We start from the raw sequence: 13,046 nt of genomic DNA on the forward strand, positions 1-13,046 counted from the left end.
AAGGAGAGGCCCCAGGGAACCTCGGGAATCTATCCAGGAACAATGGACATGGAAGTGTGAAAGTCCTTTGAGTGGTTAAAGGAGAGTCTGGTTAAAGCACCGGTATTGGCCTACGCTGATCCATCGAAACCATATGAACTACATGTGGATACTAGCAGAGACGGCATTGAGGGACTGTTGTATCAGAGGGGAGGCTTTGCCCAGTGGCCTACGTGAGTCGCAGTCTCACCCCCCCCCCCCGGAGAAGAACTATCCTGTGCACAAGTTGGAGTTCCTGGCTCTCAAGTCGGCTCTAGTAGATAAACTAGGTGACTATCTGTACTGGGCCAGCTTTGTGGTGAAGACTATCAACAACCCCCTAAATTATTTATTATCCACTGCCAAATTGGACGCCACTGGACATCAGTGGTTAGCCGCCCTGTCTGAATTTCAATTCAGTTTGAAATATCGACCGGGAGTGGGAAATAGAGACGCTGACGCTCTTTCCCGAAGCCTCACTCCATCCCGGATGGTCAGAAGAGTTGGGTCCATTTACCTCTCAAAAGGAGTACATGCTGTGTGTCAGGAAGTACTACTGTAACTTGACCCAAGTACGCAGCCAAGAATTGCCTCAGCTAACCAAGGAGGACATGAGACGGGATCAACGGGAAGATCCATTAGGGAAGCTAATAAGGAAATCGGAAAGAAGGGGAATGGACTTTAAGGCTGGTTAGGCCTCTGGACTTTTTTGCTGTGTAAGGTTAGTAAATGTTATCGCATATCAGTTCAAATATAGTGTTTTATAAAAAATAGAAATTTTATTTAATTCATTTCTTACTAATAAGGAAATCGTTGTTAGCTCAAGACCTTCAGATATTGATGAATAGCCCCATCGAGGGGGCCAAGGTGATTCAAAGAGAATGGGAGCGAATGAAGCTGGAAGAGGGAATCATATATCGAAGAGGTCCTTCTGAAGAGTTGGAGGGTGTGAGCCAGCTGTTTCTCCCAGAAAAACATCGCCTAATGGTGCTAACCACGCTCCATGATGACCATGGTCACTTAGGCACAGATAGAACTTTTAAGCTGGTCAGGGATCGATTTTACTGGCCATCCATGAGAACGGAGGTGGAAAGCTATTGCCGCTCTTGTGTCAGGTGTATCCAGAGGAAAACATTACCAGGCAGGGCAGCCCCAATGGGCCATCTATATAGTCAAGGGCGAATGGAGTTGGTGTGCTTTGATTTCTTGTGCCTGGAACCTGATCTGAGTGGAAGAAGTAATGTCCTGGTTGTGACATAATTTCACCCGATATGCTCAGGCTTTCCCCACTAGGGATCAACAAGCTTGTACAGCGAGCCAAGACTCTAGTGGAGAAGTTCTTAGTCCATTACGGGCTGCCTCAGCGACTACATTCAGATCAAAGTCGGGACTTTGAAAGTAAACTGATCAGAAGACTATGTTACATTTGATTATATGTCAGTATTACATTGTATACCCCTGTATATTGCGGTCTTACAGTAAAGAACCCTCTACGTAGTTTAAGGTTAAACCTCTTTTCTTCTAATTTTAATGAGTGGCCACGAGTCTTATTAAACTCTCTTCTGCGAAAAAGTTTTATCCCTATTGTGGGATCACCAGTCCGGTATTTATATATTGAAATCATATCCCCTCTCAAGCGTCTCTTCTCCAGCGAGAATAAGTTCAGAGCTCACAACCTTTCCTCATAACTAATATCCTCCAGACCCTTTATTACCCTTCTTTGTACTCGCTCCATTTCCAGTACATCCTTCCTGAGGACAGGTGCCCAGAACTGTACAGCACACTCTAGGTGGGGCCGGACCAGAGTCTTGTAGAGCGGGAGAATTATCGTTTTATCTCTGGAGCTGATCCCCTTTTTAATCCATGCCAATATTCTGTTTGCTTTGTTAGCAGCAGCTTGGCATTGCATGCCATTGCTGAGCCTATCATCTACTAGGACCCCCAGGTCCTTCTCCATCCTAGATCCCCCCAGAGGTTCTCCCCCCAGTCTATAGATTGCATTCAGATTTTTGCCACCCAAATGCATTATTTTACATTTTTCTACATTGAACCTCATTTGCCATGTAGTCGCCCCTCCCCCATTCATTTGTTCAGATCTTCTTGCAAGGTTTCCACATTCTGCAAGGAAGTTATTGCCCTGCTTAGCTTAGTATCGTCCGCAAATACAGAGATTGAACTGTTTATCCCATCCTCCAGATCATATATGAGCAAAATAAATAGGATTGGTCCCAGCACAGAACCCTGGGGGACCCCACTACCCACCTCTGACCATTCCGAGTACTCCCCATTTATCACCCCCTCTGAACTCGCCCTTGTAGTCAGTTTTCAATCCATGTACTCTGTTTATCTAGAACTCACCGCCATATAGAAGGTTAATAGATTGGTTTGGCAAGAACGATTCTTCATGAATCCATGCTGATTACTGCTAATGATACTGTTCTAATTACTAAAATCTTGTATATAGTCCCTTATCATCCCTATGTGAACTCTTAAACAAAGAAATCCAGGACTACTCCTTACCATCCCCAAGGGGGCCCACAACCTGAGCGTTTCAACCGCACCCTGTTAAATATGTTGGGAACCCTCCCGTTAGAGAAGAAACAGCATTGGGGAGATCATATCGCTGCAATAGTTCATGCATAAAATAGTACCTCCACTGACTCTACCGAATACTACTCTTATAGACTAATGTTCGGGAGAGAAGCTCGCCTACCCGTGGACCTGTCCTTAGGAACATTAATAGATCACACCGCCCAAGCCCCCTATAGGGGATATGTCGACAGACTCTGGAATTTAAAAGTGGCTTATGAGAAAGCCAAGGAGGCCTCTATCAGAATACAAAGGAACAAGAAAAACTTTAACCTTAGAGTGAGGGTTCAAGATCTACAACCTGGAGATCAAGTGTTGTTGCGTAATCTAGGGGTACCAGGAAAACATAAGCTGGCTGATCGATGGCATTCTCAACCCTACATTGTTTGCAAATGACTACCTGGACTCCCTGTGTATCAGATACGGCCTGAAGGGAAGACTGGCCCCCTCAAGACTTTGCATCAAAACCATTTGTTGCCCATTTCGGAGGCTGTTTGAGTACCCTCAACCCCTCCCTTGCCCAGAGACATACCAGTCCCCAACATTGAGGGCTATTATCAGGAAAACCTGTCCAACCGCACTTCCGGAAGAGGAAAGTGAGGATGAGGAATTAACTTTGGATTGGCTGTGGGTTCCCTCTTTGGAAGAATATTATTATTATTATTATTCAGGATTTATATAGCGCCAACAGTTTACGCAGCGCTTTACAATATAAAAAGGGAGACAATACAGTTATAATACAATACAATACAAGAGGATTAAGAGGGCCCTGCTCAGAAGAGCTTACAATCTAATAGGGTGGGGCAGGTGGTACAAAAGGTTGTAACTGTGGGGAATGAGCTGGTGGAAGTGGTAGATTAGTTGGAGACGTGATAGGCTTTCCTGAAGAGATGAGTTTTCAGGGATTGCCTGAAGGTAGCAAGAGTAGGGGATAGCTGGATAGATGGAGGTAGCGAGTTCCAGAGGATGGGAGAGGCTCTGGAGAAATCCTGGAGACGAGCATGGGAGGAGGAGATGAGAGAGATGATCCCATCATTCCTGATGCTGGAGAAGGTGGTTGTCCAGGGACAGGTTCCCATTCCCCTGACACTGAGGTAGTAGTTCCCCACACACTGAAGGAAAATGAGGAAGTCAAGCTGGAACCCGCAAAGTGTCTAATGTGCTCATCCCTCTAGTGACATCGCATGGAAGTACATACCCTGAACCGGGATTAGAGCCTGAAGTAGGACCAGAGCCTGAAGTAGGGCCTGAGACCAAAGTAGAACCTGAACTGGAAGCTGGATGCAGTTTTTGGGAGGCAGAACAGGAATCAGAGTCACTGAAAGACATACATTCCCGGTTGAGACAGAGGATATGTCCCCCAAAAAGATTGACGTATGATACTCTTGGAGAAAATTCTGTTGAACTTCTACCCACTACTCAATGCCCCAGTCAAGCACTTGCCTCCTTTACCGAATCTTTAGTAAAGGATGACCTTGATCCACCCTCTGACACTACTGGGTGGGCCACTAACCTACTATTTGCCTGTCAAAAAATCAATGTGACCTCTCCTGTTGATGTATATAATTTGCTATCAGAAGACCCCTGATTAGGTCAGTTATTAGCTGTTGCAACTCCTAGTTTGTTAGATGGTTGTTTAGCTTTCATGATACAGTAAAGTAATTCCACAGGTTGTGCTCTGTCTTTAGGGACCAAAGACTTTCAAGTGGGGGGAGGATGTAGCAATATGGACTACAATCGTAAAGTACTATGACCTCCGGTGTTTCAAAGCATCACATGTCCCTCTAGTGATCAGTGTATCAGGTGACATCATATTCGTGTGCCAAACAAAAGGGATTGTGGGATGAGTAGTTCTCCCATTAGATAATTGCTTTGCATGATTATGTGCCTGGACTACATATCCCAGGGATCTTTGTTACCATCAGGAAGATTGCTGGGAGTAGCTATAGAAGAAGCAAAAGCCAGCACAGAGCACTCTTCCTCCCAGGCCTGACACCAGACGGACCTCTTCGTGCATGGAGAAAGAGGTCAAGGCCTACCACACGGAGTACCACCTTCCATCTTTAGCTTTCCTCACTACAAGAAATCTATTGCTTCCTACTACACCTAATTGGATTACAGTTAACGAGCTCCTACGTATCGGGGAGGACTATGAGATCTGCAACGGGGACATTGATGTTAGTGCTGATACAAGGGCCATTACATTATTGTTACTAGACCTACACTCTCTCCTTAGGGTAGCAGTATTGGCTGGCAAGGTTTCATCCTCTGCATAGTGTCAGTATAATCTGCTAGCAATAAACATCCTTTAAGAGGGTAGCATTATTTCTTCAAGGAAGTGTATGTATCTTATTGTTATTTGTTAAAATACAAACAAAATTGGGTAAATTAAGCGCACTCTGGGTAGGGGTGCAATGTTTAAGAAGGCAGAAATGTTTTAAAAGAGTCCCTGGTAAAACGTCCATATAAACAGTGCAAAAACTAGTATCTGAGAGGGCTGCCTGCTTGCAGATAGAAGTGGATCTGAAACATAGACAAGGAAAAAAAAGTGGCGCCTTCTAAGCGTAGTAGATTGATAATTTTAATAGGTTTGGTGTATAATAACAAATGCACTCACAGACAATGGAGAAAGGCATGTGACATAGGGATCATCCGCACTTGTCCAGAAGGAGCAAACTGTGGCCGCTGTAAGCCTTGGAACCGTCCCTTGTAACAACTGCAGTGGTGGAGCCCAACGCTGTAGATATCCGGGGAAGAGGATCTGCAGATAACGGAACGTAGTACTGTGATGTCGTCACTTCCGGGTGCACCCTGTGATCCCTATGTCACATGCCTTTCTCCATCGTCTGTGAGTGCATTTGTTATTATTATACACCAAACCTATTCAAATTATCAATCTACTACGCTTGGAAGGCGCCGCTTTTTTCCTTGTCATTTGTTAAAATGTGCCTTGTTTCTTTTTTTCGGAGGAATTCCTTTGCTGAGTTGGCGCTGTTGCCTAGAACTCAGCAGATGAGCAGGTAATTACAAGTAGTCCCTTAGGGGGGCCATGCTACATCATATAGAGTCCAAACATACAGAAGAAGAAGAGATACTGAGAATTACACCCGGCCTACAGGAAAAAAGAAGCGGTACTGTGCCAAGTCCATACATATGACATGTTTATTATTTATTTATTTTAAAGTGAACCTTTAATATCACTTTAAAACAGAACTAAACCCTCCTAATCTTTACTGCCAAGGAAGCCGCCATCTTAGCCTCTGTTTGATCTGCAGTTGCCATGGTGCTGCACGTCATCCGTTTTGATAGTTCAGGCTCGTTTTGCATTAGTGCGTTGTGGGAACCCTGCAAATCCACTGCGGCATTGCACCCTACTCACAAGGCGGTTCACGCTGCACTAGGCGAACCGTTGTGTCAATAGAAAGTGAATAACTCCACCAGATCGGTTCGCATATCGCAGTGCGAACTGTCAGTTCGGACATATATTGGTGTGAACACCCATGCGATCAGATTCTGGTGTGGACCAAAAAAAAGGGTCCCGTTTGGCGCAAATGCAATGCGAATTCAGCCATACTATCTGTATGGCTGAAATCACATTGCACAGACATCACATGTGATTTGCAGTGCGGTGTGAATCACATGCGATATCGCACAGTGCACTGGTGTGAACGTGGACTCCTTGTAACACACATGTGCAGCAGCAAAAGGGTGGGCTTCAATGCCATGGGCAGCAGAGCTGTGTGTGTGTGGACAGCGTGCTTACAGTGACTGAACTGTCAACAGGAAGCCAGCAGGATGAATTCCCAACCACTGCGAGCCAATCTGTTGTCACATGATCGCTGATCCTTTCCATCCCGAGGGCACTGCCAGGTGAGCGGGAAGGGGGCTACCCTTACAGTTATTCACAACATGTCTTCAGGGCCAATTCACATTGTAATACAGAGCAGGAGCGATTTCCCGCTCTGCGTTGCTGGCTGCACTAGGGGGCAGTGTAGTGCACAATCGCACTGTTCTTTTTTTAGAGCTTTATATTAAGTGTGCAAACCGTACACTGCGCTGCCGGACATTGCGGTGCGATTCGTACCCCGCAGGGGCCAGCACAGAGGCGGGTGGAGATGAGAGGCAGGCACCAAAGCAGAGTAGATGGGTGACAGTCAGGAAGGGTAGAGGGGTAAGTGCCAGGGAGGCCGATCCATGGCTGGGACATCCCAATAAGTACGCTCCATTGAGTGACATTGGTGAAACTAGTCAGGGAATACTACCGGTACATCGAGCCACACCAGAAAGGAAGAGGGAGATTAGGGAAATAAACAAGTGGCTGAAGAGCTGGTGTAGTAAGGAGGGGTTTGGGTTCCTGGAGGACTGGGCCGACTTCTCAGTCGATCACCAGTACTATAGAAGGGACGGACTGCACCTAAATGAGGAGGGTGCAGATCTGCAGGGAGTGAAGATGGCCAAAAAGTTAGAGGGGTTTTGCGACGGGGGGGGGGGGGTGTAGGGTCCAGAGGTAGAGATAGTCAGCGCAGAACATATGCCAGAGGATATTATTGGGGCTATTAGTGGTAGGTTGACCGAAGCACATAAACCCATGGTAAGTATAGTAACAAGTCCTATTGGCAACCTCAGAACACCCAACAAAGGAGAAAGTATGCAACCAGTATACTACGTGGCATGTTCACCAATGCCAGGAGCCTGGCGGACAAGATGTGTGAACTAGAGATACTGTTGTATGAGGAGGATTTGGATTTTGTGGGAATTTGAGAGACCTGGTTCAACAGCTCTCATGATTGGCTGGCAACCATTCCAGGGTATACCCTATACCGCAGGGATAGAGAGGGTAAAAAAGGGGGAGGGGTATGCCTATATATCAAGAATAATGTACAAGTGAATGTGAGAGATGACATCACTGAGGGAGCTAGAGAGGAGGTGGAATCCTTATGGGTAGAGCTCCAAAGGGATGAAGCTAAGGAGAAAATAATACTGGGAGTATGCTATAGGCCCCCTAACCAGAAGGAGTAGCTCCTATTACAATTTAGATTAGTGGCAAGGATGGATAGTGGGGGATTTTAATTATACAGACTGGGCGGAGGGAACCGCGCATTCGTCTAGCGCTTGCCATTTCCTTAATGTCTTGCAGGACAATTTTATGGGTCAGATGGTAGACGCACCAACAAGAAATAAAGCGTTACTGGATCTACTGATTACCAACAATACAGACCTGATCACAGATGTGGAAATACGGGGCAATTTAGGTAACAGCGATCACAGGTCAATTGGCTTCAGTACAAATCACACAAATAGGAAACATAAGAGGAATACAAAGACACTGAATTTCAAAAAAGCCAACTTCCCTAAACTATGATCCTTGCTAGAAGATTATAATTGGGATAAAATTTTAGGAACAAAGAACACGGAGGAAAAATGGGTATGCCTTAAGAGCATATTAAATAAGGGCATTAGCCAGTGCATCTCAATGGGAAATACATTTAAAAGAGTAATAAAAGTCCTGGGTGGCTTAACTCTAGTGTAAAAATGCATATAAAAGCAAAAAAGAGAAGGCCTTCAAAAAATACAAGGCTGAGGGATCATCATCAGCATTCCAACTTTACAAAGAATGCAACAAAAAATGTAAGGGTGCAAACAGGGCAGCTAAGATAGAACCCGAAAGGCACATAGCGGAGGAGAGTAAAAACAATCCCAAGAAATTCTTTAAGTACATAAACAGTAATAAAGGGAGGTCAGATCATATTGGTCCCATAAAGAATGATGAAGGGAATCTGGTTACAAAGAATGGGGAGATGGCAACGGTATTGAATTTATTATTCTCCTCAGTCTTTACGGGGAATCGGGAGGAATCAGTAACCAAACCTGCACTGTTTATCCTCACATCACAGGAACATTAATAAGTCACCGGGACCAGATGGCTTGCACCCGAGAGTCCTTAAGGAACTCAGTCAGGTAATTGCCAGACCATTGTTCCTAATTTTTATGAATAGTCTACTGACCGGAATGGTACCAGCTGACTGGAGAAAAGCCAATGTAGAAACAATATTTTTAAAAGGGCCAAAATACATCCCTGGGAATTACAGACCAGTTAGCCTAACATCAATAGTATGTAAACTCTTGGAGGGGATGAGAAGGGACTATATACAAGATTTTAGTAATGAGAATGGTATCATTAGCAGTAATCAGCATGGATTCATGAAGAATCGTTCTTGCCAAACTAATCTACTAACCTTCTATGAGGAGGTGAGTTGCCATCTAGATAAAGGAAGGCCCGTAGACGTGGTGTATCTGGATTTTACAAAAGCATTTGACACAGTTCCCCATAAACGTTTACTGTACAAAATAGGGTCCGCTGGCATGGACCATAGGGTGAGTACATGGATTGAAAACTGGCTACAAGGGTGAGTTCAGAGGATGGGATAAATAGTTCAATCTCTGTATTTGCAGACGATACTAAGCTAAGCAGGGCAATAACTTCTCCGCAGAATGTGGAAACCTTGCAAGAAGATCTGAACAAATGAATGGGGGAGGGGCAACTACATGGCAAATGAGGTTCAATGTAGAAAAATGTAAAATAATGCATTTGGGTGGTAAAAATCTGAATGCAATCTATAGATTGGGGGGAGAACCTCAGGGGGAATCTAGGATGGAGAAGGACCTGGGGGTCCTAGTAGATGATAGGCTCAGCAATGACATGCAATGCCAAGCAGCTGCTAACAAAGCAAACAGAATATTGGCATTAAAAAGGGATCAACTCCAGAGATAAAACAATAATTCTCCCGCTCTACAAGACTCTGGTCCGGCCGCACCTGGAGTATGCTGTCCAGTTCTGGGCACCAGTCCTCAGGAAGGATGTACTGGAAATGGAGCGAGTACAAAGAAGGGCAACAAAGCTAATAAAGGGTCTGGAGGATCTTAGTTATGAGGAAAGGTTGTGAGCTCTGAACTTATTCTCTCTGGAGAAGAGACGCTTGAGAGGGGATATGATTTCATTATATAAATACCGGACTGGTGACCCCACAATATATAAATACCGGACTGGTGACCCCACAATATATAAATACCGGACTGGTGACCCCACAATATATAAATACCGGACTGGTGACCCCACAATATACAAATACCGGACTGGTGACCCCACAATATACAAATACCGGACTGGTGACCCCACAATATACAAATACCGGACTGGTGACCTCACAATATACAAATACCGGACTGGTGACCCCACAATATACAAATACCGGACTGGTGACCCCACAATATACAAATACCGGACTGGTGACCCCACAATATACAAATACCGGACTGGTGACCCCACAATATATAAATACCGGACTGGTGACCTCACAATATACAAATACCGGACTGGTGACCCCACAATATATAAATACCGGACTGGTGACCCCACAATATACAAATACCGGACTGGTGACCCCACAATATATAAATACCGGACTGGTGACCCCACAATATATAAATACCGGACTGGTGACCCCACAATATACAAATACCGGACTGGTGACCCCACAATATATAAATACCGTACTGGTGACCCCACAATAGGGAGGAAAGTTTTCCGCGAAAGGGAATTTAATAAAAATCGTGGCCACTCATTAACATTAGAAAAGAGGTTTAACCTTAAACGCTTGCCGACCCGCCACCGCAGTTGTACTAAGGCAGAATGGCACGGGCAGGCAAATCGCCGCTATGTTACGTCGGTTCCTAAGGTGGCCATTAGGGGCACGCGCGGCACTCACCCCCAGAGCCGATGCGGGTGCCCGGCGGTCTCGATGATCGCCAGGCTCCCACGATCGCTCGTAACACGGCGACAACCTGAATCTCTGTGTGTAAACAAAGATCCTGGTTCTCTGAGGGGAGAAGTGACAGATCGTCTGTGCATACAAAGTATGAACAGCGATCTGTCATCTCCCCTAGTCAGTCCCCTCCCCCTTCAGTTAGAACACAATAGGGAACACAATTAACCCCTTGATCGCCCCCTAGTGTTAACCCCTTCACTGCCAGTGACATTTTTACAGTAATCAGTTGCATTTTTATAGCACTGATCGTTGTTTAAATGCCAATGGTCCCAAAAATGTGTCAAAATTGTCCGATGTGTCCGCCATAATGTCGCAGTCATGATAAAAATCGCAGCTCGCCGCCATTACTAGTAAAAAAAAAAAATAATAATAAAATCTATCCCCTATTTTGTAGATGCTATAACTTTTGCGCAAACCAATCAATATACGCTTTTTTTACCAAAAATATGTAGAAAGAATACATATTGGCCTAAACTGAGAAACAATTTGCTTTTTTTAAAAGAAAAAATGAGGATATTATAGCAAAAAGTACAAAATATTGTTTTTTCAAAATTGTTGCTCTTTTTTTGTTTATAGCGCAAAAAATAAAAACTGCAGAGATGATCAAATACCACCAAAAGAAATCTCTATTTGTGGGAAAAAAAGGACGTCAATTTTGTTTGGGTACAACGTCGCACGCCCGCGCAATTGTCAGTTAAAACGACTCAATGCCGAATTGCAAAAAGTGCTCTGGTCAGGAAGGGGGTAAAATCTTCCGGGGCTGAAGTGGTTAAACTACGTAGAGGGTTCTTTACTGTAAGAGTGGCAAGGTTGTGGAATTCCCTTCCACAGGCGGTGGTCTCAGCGGGGAGCATTGATAGCTTCAAGAAACTATTAGATAATCACCTGAATGACCGCAACATACAGAGATATATAATGTAATATGACATATAATCACACATAGGTTGGACTTGTGGACTATAATTCGGGGGAGGGGGGGGGGAATGCTATAAATTGCAGCAGGTGTGTATTTTAGCACAGAATGGGACAATCGTTTCCTTTGTGTCCCTGTGGTGACAAACGTTTTATCACATTCACCGCACGGTGTGAATTGGTCCTGAATGTAACCCTTACATTGGGTTAGGACGGAATACAAACTCCTCACAAGGAGAGACTCTCTGGATTTTTTTTCCTGTGTATCACAGAAACAATTGAAGGGGAAATGAATTTTCTACACACTGAACTGGATGGACTGTTTTCTTTATTCAATCTTACAACTATGTACAGTGCAGGCAGGCCTAATTGTGTCAATTGGAATGCAGCGGCTGCACGGACACACCCGCGGCCCCCAATCTGAAAGCACAGCCCATAAGGAAGACCGCACCGTACAGCCACATAGCGTTCAAATTGGGAGCGACCATAGGCGTGCTCGGTACACCCGAATCACCCTGTGCGGTGCCAATTCCCTCTACTTCCTGGTGCCCCATCTCTCTCCTGCAGTGCTGCCAGCTTCCCTCCTCTCCCACTAGGTGCTGCGGGGGATGTTTTAGGATAGATGAATGAATGAATGAACCAGTAAGTGATCTGAACTGATCACTCACGTGTCCATTCTTAACTGAAGCATAGTAAACTGAGTTTACTGTGCTCCAGTTTCTGAACGAACAGGAAGCCGCTCAGCAAAGAGCACTTCCCATTCTTTCACTGTCTACTGCAGCTGAGGCTGCAGAGTAAAGGGACTGGGGGAAGTCCCTTTCTCTCTATTTAGACCCTTGATATTTCACCGTCCTCTGCTCTGCTGATATACATGTGTGTTTGTGCTCTGAGGTGCACTCCCTAATGCTGTGCACACCAATGGGAGCGACTGTGCAGCCACTGCATCCATAGCCATGCCTGGGCACAGCCTCAATCACCCTGTAAGGTGTAGATTAGCCTTGCTGCGGCATCCCCCCCACTGCCAGCTACTGCCCCTCTCCTCCTGGCTGCTGGGGGGGATCATTCGGGATGGAGAGTGGGGAAGGGGCCAGTAAATACGTCATTTACTGGCAGCTTCCTTTTCTGAACGAACACAATGAGTAATTGGTACTGCTGACTCACTGTGTTCATTCATAAGTGTGTTTACTATGCTTCAGTTGATGAATGAACAGGAAGCCAAAGTGTTTAATCTTTGTCCTCAGTCCCTTTCTGAGAAAGTTTCAGCATTGGGACCATATAGTGTGCGGACGCCTCTGGCTGTGATTGACAAGAATGAGAGTGCAGGTTTGGAGGATGCACAGAACACATGCTCCTTGCACCGTTGTATGCTGAACTACACCCTTAGGTAGGAGACCTTAAAGCAGCTGTAAAGACAGAAGGTTTTTTTATCTGAATACATTTTATGCATTCAGATAAAAAACCTTGTGTGTGTGGCACCCCCCCAATTACCAACCTGAGCTTCTTCTCTTTCCAGCAATGCCCACGATCCCCTCAGCCATCCAGTACACCCCCCCCCCCCCCCGAGGAGTCTGGCTGAGACAGAGCAGCAGCGCTATTGGCTCCCGCAGCTGTCAAAGTCAGTCAGCCAATCAGGGGAGAGAGGGGGCGGGGCCAGGGCTCCATGTCTGAATGGATACACTCGACGTGGGTGACAACCTGTAA

Source organism: Aquarana catesbeiana, linkage group LG07, assembly GCF_042186555.1.
Source record: "Aquarana catesbeiana isolate 2022-GZ linkage group LG07, ASM4218655v1, whole genome shotgun sequence".
NCBI lineage: Eukaryota > Metazoa > Chordata > Amphibia > Anura > Ranidae > Aquarana > Aquarana catesbeiana.